The 18,501-nt window shown below is 34.3% G+C and overlaps 1 long non-coding RNA gene across 1 annotated transcript; it reads left to right on the top strand.

Moving 5' to 3' along the window:
* The first annotated feature begins 12,815 nt into the window (after nucleotides 1-12,815).
* On the top strand, nucleotides 12,816-14,776 carry LOC107950822 (uncharacterized). The gene is made up of 2 exons (XR_001698219.1): nucleotides 12,816-12,973; nucleotides 14,137-14,776. It is a non-coding gene; the product is annotated as an uncharacterized lncRNA (long non-coding RNA).
* The last annotated feature ends 3,725 nt before the right edge of the window (nucleotides 14,777-18,501 follow it).

Genomic DNA, 18,501 nt, shown 5'->3' with positions numbered 1-18,501 from the left:
TTCTTTACTTAATCTCTTACTTGTTCACTTACTTGTTTACTTAGATAACTCATGATTATAACTTACTCTTCTCTTGCTTAAATTTTGGTTCTCAATTGACAACATAATATGTTCTTAACTCTTATAACTAACCTGAATTTGCTATTTATACTTTTACTTGAACTTTCATGGAACATAATTTGTTAACTAGCCCGTTGAGCCAAATTGGAATAATAAGGATACTTGGGTCTCTTTTTTGATAATAACATGCCAAAGCCATGTCCCAGACATGGTCTTACATGGGATGTTTGTTGTACTACCAATGCCAAATCCTAGATATGGTCTTACATGAGATTTCTCATATCGGTGCCCATGCCATGCCCCAGACATGGTCTTATGGGGGACCTCTCATCTCAGTGCCAATGCCATGTCCCAGACATGGTCTTACATGGGACCTCTCATCTCGGTGCCAACGCCATGTCCCAGATATGGTCTTACATGGGACCTCTCACAATCTCAATGATGTCAATGTCATGTCCCAGACATGGTCTTACATGGGATCTCTTTACCCAAATGTCATGACATTTGTATCCGATACATTCATTATGTTTCAACGGGGCTCGTATCACTAATTCTCTATCATCTCATACTGGAGTCAAAATTAAATAATTTCATAAAGTAATTACATAATTGCTGGAAAATAACAACATTATTAATAATTATTGAAATATTGCATTTATTTACCGTAAACTTACCTCGGTACAAAATTTGACCAAATCTAGCAACTTAGTCCTCTATCTTTTTCTTTCCCTGATCTAACACCGAATTTCATTCTTCTCGATATATAATAGAAAATTTAACATATTTAATACTCAAATTCATCAAAACAATCCTTGACTCAAACTTTGGAAAAATTACAATTTTACCCCTAAACTTTTGCACAATTACACTTTTTCCCCAAAGCTCAAAAATTAAACTTCATTTCTTATTCTTATGTTTTATGAAATGCTGAACATGTTTCCCTTCTATGGCAACATCAAATTCCCACTCTAGCATGTACTTATGAACATTAGGTATTTTTACTGATTATGTCGTTTTACTCGTTTTCACTTAAAATTGCTTAGCAGAAGTTGTTTAACATAATTTAAGACTTCATATTCTACCATAAAACATAAAACTCAACACATTTCACCTATGGGTATTTTTCCAAATATGAACCCTAGGTTAAATTATTGCTAGAATAAGCTAAATCAAGTTACCAGGACTCAAAAAACGTAAAGAACATTAGAAACGGGGCTTGGAATCACTTACTATAGAGCTTGGAAGCTTGAAAACCCTAAATATGGCTTCCCCCTTGCTATTTTCGTTCACCATGGAGAAGATGAGCACATTTTGCCATCTTTTTCCTTTCTAATTGTTTTTATTACTAAATTATCAAATTGCCCCTAACTTAAAATTTTCCTATTTCACTTATCTCATGTCCATTTTTGTCTACCAACTTAACCAATGGTCTAATTACCATATAAGGACCTCCAATTTAAATTTTCATAACAATGGGATACCTCCAACATGTAGAGCTCAACTTTTTCACTTTTTACAATTTAGTCCTTTTGACTAAATTGAGTGCCCAAACATCGAAAGTTTTGAACAAAATTTTCACAAAATCATTCTGTGAAATCATAGACCATAAAAATATAAGAAAAATAATTTTTTCCTCATCGGATTTGTGGTCCCGAAACCACTGTTCTGACTAGGCCCAAAATCGGGATGTTACATAACTAACATAATCCGCTCTTCATTCATATCTTCATGTATGGCATTGATGCCCTCTTCCCTCGGTACACTTCTCTCAATATGAATGATCCCCCCTGATACAAAGGTTTTGGATATGTGGGGAATTATCATTGGTTCCCATTTAATTTCCTCTCCACTTAGGCGTGTCTTTATTCTTTCTTGCCTTTTTTCTAGCTCATTCCTTCTCTACTTTATGTATGGCTTATATCCTAAGCCAAAGCGATCTTGTTTTTCCTTCAGCACTAGAGCCTCAATTCTTCCTTGGAGACATCTCCCTAATCCTCTTCTGGGTAAAGCTACTTTTCCCATCAACAATTGTAACTCCATCTTCGCGGTCTTGAATATTTTAGGTATTGGAATTTTGCTCCCCTTAGAAATAAATGTTGCGTTTACAAACTCCAAAGATCGAAAGGAGCATTCAACTGCTTCATCATTAATTTCCACGTATGGCGCATCATTAGCTACAGCTGCTATGATGTCTACTTCGGCATTTATTGTCACCAGTCAACCTTCTGACACCAACTTCAGCTTCTGATGTAATGATGATGGTATAGCCCCCACTGAATGTATCCATGGCCTTCCTAATAGGCAATTATAAGAGGGCTTGATATCCATCACGAGAAAATTCACCTCGTAAATAGTTTGGCCGATCAATAAAGGTATCTCGATTCTTCCCATGACCTTTCTTTCTGTGACATCGAATGCCCTCACTATATTTTGGCATGTCTTCATATGCGAACTATCCACAGGCAGTCTGTTAAGTGTGGATAGGGGCAATACATTCAATGCTGACCCGTTATCTATCAAAACTCCTGGAAAGGTATACTCTTTGCATCGGGTGGTAATACGCAAAGCTTTAGTGGACCCCATGCCTCCAGGTGGTATTTTGTCATCGCTAAAGAAGATAAAGTTATCGGCGATTATGTTGTTGACTAGTCGATCTAATTTGTTGACAGAGATGTCATTGGCCACATAAGTTTCATTCAGCACTTTTATCAACGCCCTTCAATGCACCTCTAAACTTAAGAGCAAGACTAGCACGGATATGCGAGATGGTTGTTTATACAGTTGTTCCACAACACTATATTCGTCGTGCTTCAGGAATTTGAGGAATTCCTTGGCTTCTTCCTCTTTCACTAGCTCGGTAATAGGTAACACAGGCTTGGCTATTTTTTTCCTTCTTTTGCTCTATCACTATGCCTTTCTCTTTACCAGTTCAGCTGAGGACTTATCAAATCGTAGCGTTTCCCACTATGCGTATAAAAACCCATGCCATGATCCTCTTTTGCAGTACTGGCTGAAATTTTCTTTCCTTAGATGGTTGTGTTGCACTAATAGTTCCACGGGACTTTTTTGTTATCTTGGTAAGAGAAGGCTGTAGGCTTCTAGATTATTATTTTTCGCATTATCGGTACTCTCGCCTCGTTATTCCTTGGTCGCGAGATGATGACCACAGGATGGTTTACTTTCAAAACCCTTGTCGTTGGTTCCAACGCGCATATGCTTCCTTCTTTCTGGACTTCTTCGTAGAACTCTACTTCCTTATCGTCCATCATGCCTTGAACTAAGGCTCTGAATTCTGTGCACTCCTGGATCTTTTCTCTTCTTCGTGATGGAACTCGCAATAATTTCTCGTCTCCCTACATCTCCCCTCTAAATTCGAACTGATTAACCCCCTTTCTACCATTTTCTTTCAGACCCATTTCAAAGGGGTTCTTACTTCCGCAATATCTGCCTTGATTTTCCTCTCCATGTTTCCACTTATCACGTTTACCCCCATATCAGCATGGTTAGGTAATGGATTTTCCATACTGGGCGAATCATCAAACTTGACAACGCCTATGCTGATCAGCTTTTTGAAGGCTGTGCAATTTTCTATTGAGTGTCACGTAATCCCCGCATGATAGTCTTATTATGCATTCCTGTCATACCATTTGGGGTACGAAGGTTGCAGGGGTTTTAAGTATAAAGGGGAAACAACGTGTGCATCAAACAAACTTTGATACAACTCCCGGTACGGCATTGGAATTGGCATGAACTGGGGTTTCTCAATGTTTTGTCTCATGCCGGGCTCCTGTCTTGATAGACCTTGTTGATTAGCAGCCACCTTTCTTGGTGGTTATCCGTGATAGATTTTGAATAACCTTAGTTATTGGTGCTCATGTTGTTCACCTCATTCTCTTTTTTCTTCGGAGCCGTTCTTCGGTTACTTTCTCCGGCCTCAATCTTTCCACTCCTTATGGCGTTTTCAATCATTTCTCCATTCATAACTATGTCAGCAAAGCTTTTCGTGGAACTTCTCAACATATGTGTGATAAATGGTGCCTTCAGTGTGTTAATGAAGAGCATTGTCATCTCCCTTTCCAGGAGTGGTGGCTAGACTTGAACGGCAACCTCCCTCCACCTTTCCGCGTATTGCCTAAAACTTTCATTAGGCTTCTTCTCCATATTTTGTAAGGTGATTCTATTAAGGACCATATCTGCTACATGACTGTATTGCTTCATAAATGCTTGTGTTAAGTCCCTCCATGAACTAATCTTGGTACGACTTAATTGATTGTACCACTTAGATGCTGCCCCTGTGAGGCTATCTTAAAAGCAATGTATAAGCAGTTGGTCGTTGTTAACGTATCCAGTCATACGCCTACAAAACATGGTAATATGAGCTTCAGGGCAACTGGTCCCATTATATTTCTCAAATTCTGGCATTTTGAACTTATGGGGGAGTACCAAATCCGGAACCAAACTCAAATTTTTAGCATCAATCCCCTAGTAATTCTCACTACTTTCCATAGCCCTGAACTTTTCTTTGAGCCATTTACATCTTTCCTCTAGCTGTTTTAGCAATTCTTCCTTGGTTTTCTCCTTCTCAACCACTTCGTAAAAATCAAGGACAATGGGATTGGTAGGGTTCTTTCTGGAGTTAAAACCTAATCCGGTTTGGAAGTTCATTCACATTGAGGTGCCAGCCTGAAACTGTTGAGGCTTGATTGTGACAAAGGACCTACATAGGTGTACATCAGCTTGGGGCTGTACATGTGGAGGAGTAAAGCTTGGAAGGTAGAGGGGTCCATCATTATCTCCTTCTTCAACATTAACCATGGGATCCTTTCCTTTGTTATTTCCCCCAGCCAACAGCTGTGTTAACTGAGTCATCATGTTCTTCTAGGACTCCATCATCTTTTCCACCATATCTTGCTCAATTATTTCTAGCCGCTCTCGCATTTGGTCTTGCATATCTTTTTGGAGCTATTCGAGTTTTTCCAATCTTTGATCCATATTTATCGATTTTGCCCTAGCACCGTAAGGGTGTTGGTTTTCCAAATTAACTGAAATAATTTTATTCAATTAGAGTCTTTTAATGGTCATTAATGCATATGATGCGATGCAATGCATGAAATGAATGCAAAAAGGCGTCAATTCTAATTCAATTTCATTTTGAAAAATTTACTAGAAAACAAACTTCTTTACATAAGATGGGTTACATATACGGCTTAGCCTTAATGCTCAGAACTCTAATCTTCCTAAGTAATTAGGCTAACTCCTGTCTCCGACTTGATTCCAACTCATACTTTACGCTCAGCATATCAGCTTGCACTGCCAAAGTTAGCAAGTGATCAGCTACCTCTCGGATTTGAACCACGGCTTCTCCCATAATATGATCTCTATTCCTAACTTGGTTCTGAAAGTAGTGCAGCTGCTCATTCTGACGATCTTCGTTAGCTTCCAGGTACTCGATCCAGATCTCACAATGTCGTAATGTCGTTTCTAACTCTTCTATTCTTTCTTTCATTTCTTCAATTTTACCTAAGTTTGCTCTCAATTCCATCACAGAATTTTGATTTCGATACCGATGGAGAAATCCTTCTAACTCAGCCACTCTATCCTTTAGTTCGCCTTTTTCTTTTCGGTTCTCTGACAAAATCTTCTCTAGAGCTTCATTTCACATTTGGACCTCTTGGAATTTCCTTTCCGGTCTATCAGCTTTGTTTATTTTTTCTTAAATCTCTTCATGGTACTGCTCCAAAGTTTTTCCCAACCCGGCAGTTCTGATCGATAGGCGCAGCTTCTTATAATCTGTCTTCAAGCTATCTAGATCCTCCTCGGCCTTAGCTTTCCCTTTTCTTAGTCTTTCTACCTCGAGTTTCTGAATATCCGCATCTAATCTCAAGTTTATATTTTCTTCTTCCATTTTCTCTATCTTCTTTTCTAATTCTACATTTCTCCTTTCAAAATCTTACTTTATGATTTCTAATTCAGAAGGAACGACTCGTAAATGTTCCTCTATCGACTGACTATTTTCGTGACTTGGTTTGGGGATATTATCATGGATTCTTCTAACCCACTATTTATTACACTCAGGAGTCGTCATTGGACCTACGACTAATCTCTTAATCGACGAGTCTGGTTCCATGCATTGGACATCTCTCGAATCTTTTTTTGTAACCATCACCTCCGTACGAGAATTCACACTCAGCTAATCCCTGATTTGCGGGTATAAACTGCCTTGACCTATACTGCCTAAGCACTAGCAACGGGGCATAACCAACAGCTCCCCAAATTCCAAGCAGAGGGACCCAATCAAAATCACCGTACCGATACAAAATTTTATCCTGAAGCAACCACGGAGCTCTCTATTCAATGTCCTCTTCTTGTATATTCTAAAAAATTGCCATCCACTTCTCCTCCGAGATGTTGTCCCTCCACAGTGTAGCTATTATCTCTTTTAGTGACGAATAGTTTTCAGAGAAGACTCGATATGAAACCTTATCGACTTTCCAAAAATGACTGTGGAACCATGCGAGTAATAGCTATGCACATCCGATAAATCTACCTTTACCCGCTCTCTGGCAGGCATTCAGTAACCTGAATGTTTCTACCAAAATCGCTGGAACTGGTGTAACTCCTTTATCAAGTCAGTCGAACAAGTCAGTAACTGGCTCATCAACATGTCCCAAAGCCTTGGGGAAGACAACTAAGCCGTATATGCTCAAAGCAAAGACATCTACCCTCTTCTTCGCATCTGGGTGTGGTAGAACTATATCTTTGAAATTCTTCCAAGAAATGCACTTGTTATCCCTCTTTTGTTTGATTCGAGTTGCAACCCATTGTTCACTCATCCCGGTTATGTTCATCAAACTCTTCAAAAAGTTCGGTGCATTTATAGCTCTCAAGTAAGCTATGTCGACTTGAATTTTCGCACATGTATTCTTCTACCGTAGGCACTAAGTTGACTTTTCAAATGATAAACAACTGTAGGCGGGGTTCCAAAATTGTGCGAGAGCCCGAAACAGATGCTTGTCTACCTTTATATCGAGCAAGTAAGGTAAATCCTCATAATTAGAATAGAATAGCTGTCTGACCTCCTCGTTCCACTAATCCCAGATTTTCTTCAACTCTTGCAAACTGTTCTGAGTTACACTAATACGGGTAAAGTCCCATAATTCTGATATATATCCTTCAGCCAAACTATCACATTTCTCGTGTTGTGTAGTTTTTGACCAAATTCGGACAGCCGCATTATCTTTCACCTTATCAAGAAACCCCTTTTCCATGATAAGCTTTTTATCTAGGAATCGAATATGAACCAATGACTTTCATGATGAAATGCCATATAGTTGAAGTGTCATGTAGTGAAAGTAAAATACAAAAAGTCAGTATCATGTATAAACCCAACACAATCAAGAAGCAATAAAACATCTATTTGGGTATCTTCTAGGGTTTGGTGTAGTTCTACCTAGGGTGGGCTCCTAAGGTCTTCTACATGTGGTTTGGTTCTAAAGTTGAGATACCTGAACCAGCAGATTCCTCGATCTTCACCCCTTATAGGCTCATACGGACTGAGTTCAGCTCAGGGAAATACATTTCCCTATGGCTACACGGAGATGAAAATCTCACGAAGACATAGGTACAGATGTATCCCGGAACCGATCCACTATCCTACACGGAGGTGAAAACCTCACGAAGGAGTAGCTTCTCACTCCCACTTAAAAGGGTGTGACCAACGGCCATGCAATGCAATATGCAGACAATAAAAGACTCGAACCAATAAAGCAAACATATCAAAATGATACAGACCCATAAAAATACAATGAGAGGATCACAAATTTAAATCAAATTTTCAACTTTTGATAAAAAGACAGAAAATAATCAATTTATGGCTCGACTCTTAAAACCATTTCCCAGTAGAGTCGCCAAGCTGTCGTAACCATTTTTTTGTAAAACGGGATCGACTTGGATTTTAAAAATGAAAATGAATATGGGAGTCGCCACTAATCCTTTTAGATAAGGTGTGATCGGGCCACCTTGAAAAGTGGTTATTTTTAATAAATAATTTAATTTTATTAAAACAACGATTTTGGTCCACAAAATTTAGAAAAATGGGTTCAGGAGTCGGTTACGTACGATGAAGGATTAGCACCCTCGTAACGCCCAAAATTGGTACCTAGTTGATTAATTAATGTCTTAGTGTCGAAGATTGAAAACTTTAAAGAGATTTAAAATACGATCCTTTATTGAAATGTTGAAAATTTTCAGGAAAAGGGCATATTTCACATTGATCGAGAAAGAGAATTATATCTAGTAAGTTAGGACAAAATGTCTTGAATTTCTGATGCGCGAATGAATGCCAAAAATTTACTTATTTAAAAGATATTTAGCTATCTCAGATTTAAAAAAGGGATCATGCCCAGTAAGTTAGGACATGATCTTTTCTTAATTCCCGAGATAGTTTAAAACTTGAGAAAAAAAGGGATCATGCCCAGTAAGTTAGGACACGATCTCTTCTTAATTCCCGGGATCGTTTAAAACTTGAGTTTGAAAAGATTTGTGTATTTAGATTTATTGTGAAAATCGAAACCTCGTAAGTTAAGGTATGACCTTCTCGAATCTAAACACGAGTGCTTATTCAAAAATCATAATTTATGCATTGAATAAAATTAATCTAACACGAAATAGTAGAAATGAAACACGGTATCAATATGCGTAACAAAACAAAAATGAATACGATGATATAAGCATAAATAATACGAGCAATAGAAACGAAAATAAGTTAAATAAAAAGGACAAATCAATAGCATACAAAATAACAAATATATAAGCAAATAAAAGTAAAACATTCTTTTAAAAATAATAATGAAAATGTAAATGAATAAGTAAGTAAAGAAAATGAATAAAATTATAAAATGCAAAAAGATATATGTATGTACATATATATATAAATTATAAGATATAAATATATATATAAGTACGTATATATATAAATTATACAAAATTATGTGCATATATTATAAAAATGTATGCATGCATATATATATATATAACAAATTTTGAAATTTAAGAGGTATAAATAAGTAAATAATAATAATACAAGATTAATGGTATAATATAATAATGATAATAACATTAAAATAATTAGATAATAAAATAGCTAAAATATGGACCAAATTGAATTAAAAACAAAAAATGGGGCGAATTTGAAATAAATAAAAAGAAAGGACTTATTTGAACGTGCGAATAACGAGAATAGACTAGATGGGAAATAATCCCCCACCCTCCAAAATGCATAGTTCCATTAGGGACCAAATTGTAAGCAGAACAAATTGTGGGGTAAAATTGAAAAATAAAAATACTTGATTAAAAAACATTAAAAAACGGAAGGGTTGAATGCGCAAATAGCCTAAAAATTAAAAAAGCGCAGATCCTCTAGTCAGGTCGGGTCAATGCGCGGATCTAAGGGGCAAAACGATGTCGTTTTAGGGCTATTGTGACCATCCCTAAACGATGCTGTTTAGTCAGCCCTTAACAGTTAAATTTTTTTAAAAAAATTCATTTCTCGCCACTTTCTAAAAAAATGAGAGTTTCCTCTTTCAAACCTCTCTTTCTCCGGCCCTCGAGTTTTTGCCTATCTCCGTCGCACCGCCGCCATGGCCAGTGGCCGACGTTTTGCAAAATGGGCTTTTAAGCCCCCGTTGTATGGCGTCCTTGAGAGCCAAGCTCTTTCAACCCGCGAGGATATATAAAAAAGAGATTTTTGACCCCCTTGAGACCCGAATCGAGCAAAGGAAGAGAAGCCCTCCGACAGCGCTACCACGGCCGTCCGGTGAGTCTTTATTTACTCTATGTTATAAACAGAGAAATAAACAAAAAAGGATGAAATTAGAGTCAAAAAATCTGAAAATCGAAATGAAAAACACAAGAAATCACCTTTAAGTATTTTTTTCTTTTATTTTTTGAGAAATCGTGAAAAAGAAAAAGGAAAAGGAAACCCCCAATACAGTGATGAAATTCGGCTTTTATAGCCGATGTTACATGTTATCTCTATTATTTTCCTTGCGTGTTTCTGTTGTTTGCGTGTCTTGCAGGTGACGGCGCAAGTGGAGGCGATGATGTGACCATGGCGGTGGTGGCAGAAGGCGGCGGCCAGGAGACCAAAGGTCAGCAGATGCGGCGCTAGGGTTTTAGCTTTTCTGAAACCCTAGTTTGACTTTGGTTTGTTGGGCTAGGATATTGGGCCTCGGGTTTGGGCTGCTACAGTTGTTTTGGATTGGGTTTGTTTGGGCTGGTAGGTTATTGGGCTGGATTTGGGTTAGTAATTGTTTAGGTTTGCTGTTTGAGTTGTGATGTATTGCGTTTTTTGGGTCCCGGGCAAATATTGGGCCTGTACAAAAAGTTTTGTTGATGTAATTTGTTTAAGTGCATATTTTTATTGGTTTTTTAATACCAATATTTTAGATATTAAAATTGACAATTTAACAATACAGGTGATCCAATCACTATTTTTTAAAAAATGCCAATTTTTCAATATTAAATATAAATTTATAATAGTAAATTACATTACAAGTCGCTCAACTGTTGTTCTGTTTTTTTGTCACTTATCTATAATTTTTTTTAATCACCCAATTATTGCTCTTTTTCTTTTTTGGTCACTAATTTTTTTTTTTAAATTTGGTCACCCAACTAATTAAACCAATCCTATGTCACAGAGGCTCTTGATAAACTCAGAGAACAAACCAGGGACTGGAATCAAGATGGATGATTATTTAATGATAAATTAGGTTCAAATAGAAAGAAAAATGGAAGCCTTGGTAGTGGTGGTGGGGAAGCCCAGGAGGAAGGAGAATTTTGGATCAAATTAAAATCATTTATAAATTTTAAGTGTTAATTTTTTTAATATTATGACTAAATCAATATAACATGTAAATATTGAGAATTAATTTGGTAATTATACTAAATTTTTAATTGTCATGTCAAGTTAGAGATTTAACACACAAAGGAAATTGAATAACTAAATTAAAATAATTAATAATTAAGTGAGTAAAATAAAAAGAGAATAATTAAGTCACCTATGGTATAGTTAACCATATGACAAATTTATCGGTTTTTTTTTTTTTAAATTCACCCACATAGTGATATAATTTTGTATATATAATGTCAGTGGTTGTGGTCCACGGTTTGGAGCATTCAATGCTTTGGGCTTAGGTGATGAAGGCTAAAGGAAAAACGTAACCAGCGCGCTTTAATATAGCAATAACAATTCACCTATTTATAGAAATTTGGTAAACTTTTTAGGTGAGCTTTTTCCTCCCATTTAATACGAACTTTTTCTTCCGGAAAACCTAACCATGGCTTTTTTACATAAATTTTGATTAATTATAAAAATAACCTATTTTTTTATTATACACGTAAATGACCTGAAATTTATAGTAAAAAATAGTAAAGTCGAAGAGTTTGACGCCACCAACATGCCACATCAACAAACCTAATAAAATAATATTTTTTTTGTAGAGCCAAAGAGTTTGGCACCACCAATTTTGTATGTGTCAGTGTAATTTATTTTTTTAATTTTTTTAAATTTTAAATTATAAAAAAATATATTTTTTATTAGGTGGAACCGTTCTAAATGGTGCCACCACTTTATTATCAAGGTTTTTTAAATGTGCTTTTTCATTTAAAAAATATTATTTTATTTGATAGAGTCATTCTCTTTGATGTGACCAAATTGGTATATATAACCCCCAATGACAGTTGAATCTGAGTTGAAGAAAAAAAAATTTACTTATATTTTGTAAGAGGATGAATGAGAGAGAGATGAGCGTTTTTTTTATTATGTATTTGTGTTTTTGTTTATTTAGTAATTTTTTAATTTGAAGGTATGTTTCGTTTAACAATAATTCGGTGGAGCTCCGACACCTGTAAATTTAATAGTTATTTTCGGATGCCAATTATTTATTCGGTAACGGGTTCAAATTGGTTATGTAAGTGTTTCCGTTGGCTGTGGTAGGACGATAATGAGGTCAAATTGGTTATACAGCCAACGAGCAGATTATTTGGGATTCCCTAGGTCAACGAGATGCTTGAAGGTTTTAAGAAATCCTAAATCGAACCGCACTGGTGAGATCATCAATATTAGCAGCATCCAGGTTACAATTTAATAGCACCAAGAAAGTCTCTCCTACTGCGGTTAAACAATTTATTTTTCAATTTGTAAGACACAATGTTGTCGATCTTGAACAAAATCGTTTAATTATGTTTTGTTTGTACGACACAATGTTGTCAATCTTGAACAAAATCGTTTAATTTTTTTAAGTATTGAAAAAGTTGCTCGTGTTGTAAAATTATATATTGTAAGTTAAGTTAAATTATTTTAGACTGTTTGAAATGTAAAATTATATTTTTAAAATATAATTTTTGAATTATGTAACTTGATAGTTATTTTGTAAAATATAATTTTTATGTAAATCATTTATATAATGTGAAATCAAAAAAATCAAAGGGATATTTTTAAAAAAAGTTTGATAAGGGACATTTTAAATAGAAATTAAGAAACAGAGGACCAAAAAATAAAAAAAGTTTGAAAAAAAATGAGAAATGATTGATTTGTAAAAAAAATTAATTAAAGCATTTTAAAAAAAATTAAAAAAAATTAAATGACTAAAAAATAAATATACTGACCGGTCACATCGTGTCAGCCGCGTCAATGACATCAACAATGTGATTGGTCATGGTCTATTTAATTAACGGTTTTAAAAAAATAGAATGGGAGAAGAGAAGAGAAGAGAAGAGAAGAGAGACATTCAACATTTTAAAAAGAAAGGTGGAGCTTTGGTCCCCTTAAAATTTTGAAGTAGAAGAAGAGAAGAGAAGAGGAAAGAAAAAAAAAAGAATTGTATTTGTTTTAAAGTTAATAAATACAAGTAAGGTATGTAAAAATATTTTGATGTGCATGTATTATATTAAAAGTAGTTATTGCAATATAATGATTGATTATATTTAATTTATGTATTTTTTTAAATTATGTAGATATCAAAATGTCTTCTCGAGTAAACACGAATCATATTTCATCGAGAATCAATGAAACAGTAAAATTAATTATATATTAAATAAAAATATTTCATTTTGGTTTGTCAGTTTTCCTTGCTTAGCGTTATTTTGCTCTACGTGTTTGATGTTAAATTGCTTTTTCCTAACTGTTTTGATTGCATGAAATTGATCTCTATTTGGTTGCTAGCACCCTTTTTATTCTCCCACTATTTTTATCTTCTTTATATGTATGTTATTACTATTTACATATGTATTTATTTGTAAATCAGTATATATATATATTAGTTGAGTTATTCTTTCTGTTTGCAAGCCTTACCACAGCATATACATATGCATTTCATCTAATATTATAACGAACTGATTTTGAAGTTTCTGCACTTATCACTAAACAATAGGATTAACCTTAGAATTTTTTGAACTGTAAATATTATAGGATTTAAAATTGTGTATTTATTAAATTTGAAATACTATGTTCAAATGGTAAAAATGTAAATATTATCTATTCCGGACTCATCCTTATCCATGTCCAACCCATATGCCATCCAATATAGGCACGAGATATAATCTCCGATGCAAGTAGGAACTTAGAAAAAAAATGAGCATACTCATACCCGCTATAAAATAATTTTTTATTTATAAAGTTTAGTATGTTTTAAATTGATATGAACTTATCGTAATTTTTAAATATTTAAAAACCCGTGGCCAAACGGAAAAAGGAAAAGCCAAAGGCTTGAGGCAATATAATTTATCGTATTTTTTAAATATTTATTTTAAAGAAAAAAATATTTGAAGAATACATGGGCCAAATACAGGTTACCTTATTTTTTAAATTTTATACTAAGTGATAAAATTAAATGTGTAAAGTTTATCAAAAAATAAAAAATATATAATTTCTTTAATTTCATCAAATTTTTTTTGGATCTTATTTGAATTATTTAATTTTTTTATTAGCAAAGATTGAAGAATCACTTGAAAACATTGACAATTTTATGTTTAAATTATATAGATACTTGATTTATCATATTTTACCATACAAGATAGGTATCAGGTTTTGAGGTCGCGGTTCTATTTTCCCAAGTATGATTCGAACAAGTGGATCATGCCATACTTACAGTTGGTGGAATTTGGGGATGTCGCATTGATCCAGAGGTTCAACCTAAGGGCAAACTTAATATCCGCATTGGTTGAACGGTGGTGACCGAAGATCCACACCTTTATTATGCCTTGCAAGAAATGCATGACCACATTGGAGGATGTCGCTATGCAACTTGGGTTATGAGTTGACGGTGATGTGGTCACGAGTCGAAGCAAAGTGTTGGAACCTTCAGCAGTATGCCATAGATTGTTTGGACAGTCCCCTGGTTATGGGGAATGAAATTTCACGTGCTTGCCATTGGCATGGTTGAGAGCAAATTTCAAGGAGTTATCGAGCACCACCACTGAGCATGAGGTGATGTGCGCTACTCGAGCCTATATTATGCAACTGATTGGGGGTACTGTAAACTCGAAATTATATAGGGTTTTTCTATACTTTACCACTTTTTACTTAATAAATGTGTTTATCTTGAGTGATTATTATTGAAATAAGTGAATTTTACTTAATTAGTAATTTTAGACATGAATTTAAAAAGTATGTAAAATTATGCTTAATTACATGATTTTCAAGTATATTTTATATTAATTCATGTTAATTTATTAATGTATGCATTTTTCATTATGTAAGAGGTACATTGGAGACATGATTTAAATAAATAAAATATGGACATGTACAAATTATCCATGTGAACGGCAAGACCATACAATTTGGGGCATCAGGTTAACTACTTGACCCAATAAAGAAGGTGATGAAAGATGGACATGTCTGCTAAGTTTTAGACTGAAGAACCATCCAACAAGGGAACTAAGAGCCCAAATTTGACACTCGAAGGTGGCCGCCTAAAACATGTTTCGGGATAATTAATTGAAGGTCCTTATAGTTGGAAAATAATCAAAATTCAGCCCAAATATTTCTCTATTGAAATCGTCCACTCTATAGCTATTTTTAGCTTGAATTTGAATTTCAAATTTAGAAGACTTGGTCATCCCTTGTTCCTTGAAGCATGGTCGATCGCATGAGAGAGGGAAAGAAGGAAATTTAAACCTATTTTTAGTAAACTCAAACCCTTACCTTCACCTATAAATACCTTGCCATCCCTCACTTCTCATTCACCCTCATCCCTCAACATTCCTTTCTCACTTTCACTAGTTTCATCTCAATTTCTTTTCCCTTTCCCCCTTGCGTAGTCGTCCATCCCTGCTCCATTCTTTAGCCTCAAAAGCTTTGTCAAAAGCACTCATTAGTCGGCTACCCCTTAAACACTTAGCAAACAAACATCAACCAAAACGGAGGAGCGCCTCAGTCAGAATAGATTCGGAAGGCTACTGAACTAAGTCAATCAGAATAGATCCAAAAGGTTGTTGAACTGGATAGAGTTTACTCTTTCCTATTGTTATTTATTTTAATAATGTTTGCTTTGAGTTTATTGTTTTGGACATCAACCCTATTTGCTAGGATGATTATGTTAATTCAATAAGATCTATTTTATTCATGTTTAACATGTTTAGGTCTTAGTCAATCATGTTTTCAATTAATATCATGATGCATTGCATTCATACATGATTAGGTGCACTTAGATTAGCTGAGCAATCCTATCTAAAAGACGGCTAGTAGACACATATTTGAAAAGTGCAATGCTCAATTTAGATCCTTAAACTCGACTAAGTTGAGGTTCATAATATCTTTAGTTAGCTCTATTGCCTTGCATAGTTTTTAGGTTTATGTAATTAAACTGTTGCAAACGTAAATGTCACTGTGACCTTACATAAATGCTAAGAAACCCTTAGATAATATGATCTGTAATATGCATATCTAACAAAGTAAAAGATTTCGAAAGGACTTAATTTGGTTTCCAAACTCATGAAAGATCGAGTTGTCATGGAAGTATTTTCGAACATCGTTAAGCATGATAAAGTAAGTTAAATTGATTAATATAATTATCCTAGCCCATTTAATGTTGATTGTTTTTGTTGCTAAACTCATTCATTCATACATTTAGGTAAATTGCATCTAGATTAGAATTGTATGGGGATCAATCTTTGCATCTAATTATTTTACTTAGTTTAATCATCACCATCCAAATTATTGAATTTTTACATCAAATTGTGAAGTTATAATTTTACAAATATTTGGTTAAGCTTATACAGTCTCTATGGAGACAGTAACTCCTTTTTACTTGAACGACTATGTACACTTGCGTAAACCACATTACAGGTACTTATGTTAGACAACACATCTAATAGGGTCCTCTTAAAATACTTGCCTCTATTGGAAGATTTCCATTATGCTAGTACTTACAATTGGGGATCAACAATGTTGGCCATATTGTATCATGAGCTTTGTCGAGAAATAAAACATGGGGTAAGTAACATGGTCAGTTGTGTGGGGTTGTTGCAGTCCTGGAACTATATCAGCGTACTCAGGGAACTCGGATGCATGCACTGCATCTGGATCTACGCTCAACATGTTGCCCCCAGGGTCATTCTGTAAAATAATGCCACGACTCGAGCTAATGAAATAAGGGGTGTGAGCATCTTCAACCTCCTCCGAGCCTTCATCGTCGATATTGTCCAAAACCTTATCAATATCGAGGTCACTAAAATATTCAACATCCTGATAAGAATCTTCACCATTATTGGTCCCTTTTCTGACGTCTACCTCAATGCCTATCACCTCCGGATGTATTTGTAGACGGGGACCTGGGGCAGGGTTGTTATACGAACTCCCACCATAATTTGGATTTTTGGGCATCTGCGATGTCCCTTAATAGTCTAGCTAATTTGTCCATCCAACATTAAGATCAAAGTTAAATCTGCAATGTTGACTTATTAGACTAACATTCTCAATGGGCTCTAAGTCGGCTAACTCAACAAATAACTCAACTAGTTGGGGGTTCTCACTCCTAGTCGACCACCGTATTTCCATTATAGTGCCCAAGTCATCATCATCTAACAATCACACCTCAAAAAATTTGAACGAATCTATAGAGATTAGAAGTTTGTAAAATAATCTGGATGTTGCCTTTCCACAACGAATCGCTATTTTCGCATTGATCTTCCTTTTCATTTCTTCCAGCTTCAAAGAACATACACCAAAAACACCGAGTTATTCATCTTCACTATAATTTTTGAGCTCTCGTACAAAACACAACAATTTCTCTCTTTTCTTCTCTTCCAATTCAACTGTTACAAAAAAGTTATTTCAACCTTAAAAGAATAAATATCCTTCTTTGTTTCTCAAAGTCATAATCAAGACTCCATCTAAATATCATGTTAACTTTGAAATGCCAAGACCATTTAAACTCGTTAATCAACCATCACCTCACTCATGTGTAATTTCAAAACAATAAAGACACCGTTTTGAGATGACAATATTGTGATTTGTCAAAATATTTGTAAGATTTTGCAAAATAGATAAACATAAATTAAGAACTAGAGCTAAGGATTTTTAGCAAACCCTCTATAAGCCTAAAATTCTTATGTGGCTCAAAATTACCTAAAGTAAAGATAAAATTAGTATGTTCAGGTTCAACGTAATAGTCTTCATTTTGCACTATATTATCAAATTAAACCTCTACACTAGATATGCTACATACATCACCTCGTAAAGGTTTGCTCTACCAACTATCAACTACCATCCCCTTGTTAAAGCTCAATTCAAAGCATGGGGTGTCATAAGCTCATTCCACAATGTTAATTTAGTGAAAATGTAAAAATTAATTTCCTCATTAAAATCAATATCTACATTTTCAACTAAACTCTCATCCCATAATGTAAGGGTATTTTTGGTTCTCTGTAATGGAATAGAGCTGTAATAGAATAAAGTTATAATTAGTAATTCAATTGTTTGGTTGAATGGAATGGAATAGAACTGTAATTGTACTCTTGTGTTTGGTTGAATGGAATGATATTTCAATAGCATAAGAAAAAAAACTAAAATAACTAGAATACCCTTAGCAGAATTTTTTTTAGGTAGATGATTATTGTTATTGTTATTAAATTTTAATAAGATTATTATTAAAAATAATTTAATAAAATAATAAATAATTTAACCATATTTTAACATAATTATTATTAAATATAATTTAATAAAATAATATATAATTTAATAAAATTCTTAATATAATTATTATATGAATTTACTAAAATCATAATATATAATACTATAAAATAATATATAATCTACTTTATTATTTTTAAACTGCAATGCATATTTAATGTGCTAAAATATCATTAGTGAAACAAATAATTTAATTATTCTACAATAAAAAAAACAAAATATTAGAAGTAATAAATAACTTGAGAATTATA

Source organism: Gossypium hirsutum, chromosome D03, assembly GCF_007990345.1.
Source record: "Gossypium hirsutum isolate 1008001.06 chromosome D03, Gossypium_hirsutum_v2.1, whole genome shotgun sequence".
NCBI classification, from domain to species: Eukaryota; Viridiplantae; Streptophyta; class Magnoliopsida; order Malvales; family Malvaceae; genus Gossypium; species Gossypium hirsutum.
The sequence above is the reverse complement of the archived record's forward strand: the minus strand, read 5'-3'. Positions and strand labels throughout refer to the sequence as shown.